A 4,286-nucleotide genomic window follows, 5' to 3' on the forward strand; every position below is an offset into this window, starting at 1 on the left:
CTGCAGTCAGCTGGAGGCCGCCGCCCCCTCCATACACTCTGAGCGCCGGTGTGAGGTGTAGACTTCCATCGGCTCCTGCGCCTCACACCGACATTAAAGAAAAATAAGGGGGGGGAAGTCTGTCTGTCCCTGCCCGATACAGGGCTAAATCTATAAACAATTCACCTGCCCGGCACCCAAAACTACTTGTCCCGGGCGTCGGGCTATAGGATTTCCACATCCCTGACACACATACATACACACATATACACATACATACACACATATATACATACATACACATACATACATATACACATAGATTCACTTGCTCACATATATACATACACACACACACTGACATACAATCACTCACATATATACACACACACACTGACATACAATCACTCACATATATACACACACACTGACATACAATCACCCACATATATACATATACACACACTGACATACAATCACTCACATATATACATATACTCACACTGACATGCAATCACTCACATATATACACACACACTGACATACAATCACTCACATATATACATATACACACACTGACATACAATCACTCACATATATACATATACACACACTGACATACAATCACTCACATATATACATATACACACACTGACATACAATCACTCACATATATACATATACACACACTGACATACAATCACTCACATATATACATACACACACACACACAATCACTCACATATATACACACACACACACTGACATACAATCACTCACATATATACACACACACACACACTGACATACAATCACTCACATATATACATATACACACTGACATACAATCACTCACATATATACATACACACACTGACATACAATCACTCACATATATACACACACACACACTGACATACAATCACTCCCATATATACATATACACACACTGACATACAATCACTCACATATATACATATACACACACTGACATACAATCACTCACATATATACACACACACACACTGACATACAATCACTCCCATATATACACACACACACACACTGACATACAATCACTCACATATATACATATACACACACTGACATACAATCACTCACATATATACATATACACACACTGACATACAATCACCCACATATATACATAAACACACACTGACATGCAATCACTCACATATATACATACACACAATGACATACAATCACTCACATATATACACACACACACACACACACTGACATACAATCACTCACATATATACACACACACACACACTGACATACAATCACTCACATATATACACACACACACACACTGACATACAATCACTCACATATATACACACACACACACACTGACATACAATCACTCACATATATACACACACACACACTGACATACAATCACTCACATATATACACACACACACTGACATACAATCACTCACATATATACATATACACACACTGACATACAATCACTCACATATATTTACAGTTACTTACAGTAAGGCCCCATCCATCCCTCTCTGCACATACATAGAGATAGACACACACACATATATGTGTGTATATATATATATATATATATATATATACACACACACTGACATACAATCACTCACATATATATATATATATACACACACACTGACATACAATCACTCACATATATTTACAGTTACTTACAGTAAGGGCTGCTTAGACTGGTTTGTGGCCGGACATGTTGTGGGCGGGGCCTCCATTTGCCTCCCTCTGCCTCCTCTGCTCCTGTCTCCTCCGTGTGGAGAGAAGCAAAGAAATGGCAGATAATGACAGGGTGAGTGGCGCCCCCTTGCTGCAGGGAGGGCACAGCACCCTCCATTAAACCACATACAAATCTCCAGCAATGGATCCTTTTTACTTCACTTGTCAGCCTGAGTCTGCACCTCCTTTTGTGAGGGCACTAGAGGGGCAGGTGAGGAAAAGGGCAGGGGCTCCAGCCCCCTTTCACTCCTATGTGTGCACGTCCCTGCTGCAGACCCTCATTAAATATTCCCTTTTCTCTGACCCCCCTCCTCCTAACAGTGGCGCATATCCTGTTTCCATAATCCCCTGGACCCTGAGCATACCCTTACTTACAGTATGCAGGCCGCAGGGACGGGTCCTCCAGGCGCCGGCGCGATGATGTGACGTCATCACGCCGGCCTTTAGTGGATCTCGTCCCCGCAGCTCACACGCTGTGTACTCACAGCGTGTGTGTAAGGTAAGTGCAGTGTTTCCCAACCTTTTTCGGGTCGTGGCACACCTCGTAAAAAAATTTTTTCGCGGGGCACCGCTACCGAGGTTGACGAGCAAAAAAAAAAGAGGGAAAAAACGCACTGCACTATATCTATTTATCTGTCTCACTGTCACTCAGTACTTACTGCACTTGTCTCCTTGGAGGACCGGACTATAGTAAAAAAAAAAAAATATATATATATATATATATATATATATGTATATATATATATACATATGAACAAATTCCTATGCACACTGCATATATCTTATCTTGCATATATCTTATTTTCCCCCACATTAGGCTGGCAGTATAGTCCCCACACATTAGGTTGGCAGTATAGTCCCCCCACATTAGGTTGGCAGTATAGTCCCCCCCACATTAGGTTGGCAGTATAGTCCCCCCCACATTAGGTTGGCAGTATAGTCTCCCTACATTAGTTTGGCAGTATAGTCCCCCCACATTAGGTTGGCAGCATAGTCCCCTCACATTAGGCCCCGCATAGTCCCCCCACATTAGGCCCCCGCATAGTCCCCCCACATTAGGCCCCCGCATAGTCCCCCCACATTAGGCCCCGCATAGTCCCCCCACATTAGGCCCCGCATAGTCCCCCCACTTTAGGCCCCGCATAGTCCCCCCACATTAGGCCCCGCATAGTCCCCCCACATTAGGCCCCGCATAGTCCCCCCACATTAGGGCCCGCATAGTCCCCCCACATTAGGCCCCGCATAGTCCCCCCACATTAGGCCCCGCATAGTCCCCCCACATTAGACCCCGCATAGTCCCCCCCACATTAGGCCCCGTATAGTCCCCCCACATTAGGCCCCGCATAGTCCCCCCACATTAGGCCCCGCATAGTCCCCCCACATTAGGCCCCGTATAGTCCCCCCACATTAGGCCCCGTATAGTCCCCCCACATTAGGCCCCGTATAGTCCCCCCCACATTAGGCCCAGTATAGTCCCCCCCACATTAGGCCCAGTATAGCCCCCCCCACATTAGGCCCAGTATAGTCCCCCCAACATTAGGCCCAGTATAGTCCCCCACATTAGGCCCAGTATAGTCCCCCCACATTAGGCCCAGTATAGTCCCCCCCACATTAGGCCCAGTATAGTCCCCCCCACATTAGGCCCAGTATAGTCCCCCCCCACATTAGGCCCAGTATAGTCCCCCCCCACATTAGGCCCAGAATAGTCCCCCCCACATTAGGCCCAGTATAGTCCCCCCACATTAGGCCCAGTATAGTCCCCCCACATTAGGCCCAGTATAGTCCCCCGCACATTAGGCCCAGTATAGTCCCCCCCACATTAGGCCCAGTATAGTCCCCCCCCACATTAGGCCCAGTATAGTCCCCCACATTAGGCCCAGTATAGTCCCCCCACATTAGACCCCACATAGTCCCCCCACATTAGGCCCCGTATAGTCCCCCCACATTAGGCCCCGTATAGTCCCCCCACATTAGGCCCCGCATAGTCCCCCCACATTAGACCCCGCATAGTCCCCCCACATTAGACCCCGTATAGTCCCCCCACATTAGGGCCCCGCATAGTCCCCCCACATTAGGCCCAGTATAGTCCCCCCACATTAGGCCCAGTATAGTCCCCCCACATTAGGCCCAGTATAGTCCCCCCCACATTAGGCCCAGTATAGTCCCCCCCCCACATTAGGCCCAGTATAGTCCCCCCCACATTAGGCCCAGTATAGTCCCCCCACATTAGGCCCAGTATAGTCCCCCCACATTAGGCCCAGTATAGCCCCCCCACATTAGGCCCAGTATAGTCCCCCCCACATTAGGCCCAGTATAGTCCCCCCCACATTAGGCCCAGTATAGTCCCCCCCACATTAGGCCCAGAATAGTCCCCCCCCCACATTAGGCCCAGTATAGTCCCCCCACATTAGGCCCAGTATAGTCCCCCCACATTAGGCCCAGTATAGTCCCCCCACATTAGGCCCAGTATAGTCCCCCCACATTAGGCCCAGTATAGTCCCCCCACATTAGGCATTAGGCCCAGTATAGTCCCCCCA

The sequence above is a fragment of the Hyla sarda genome, chromosome 4 (genome assembly GCF_029499605.1).
Source record: "Hyla sarda isolate aHylSar1 chromosome 4, aHylSar1.hap1, whole genome shotgun sequence".
Taxonomy (NCBI): Eukaryota; Metazoa; Chordata; class Amphibia; order Anura; family Hylidae; genus Hyla; species Hyla sarda.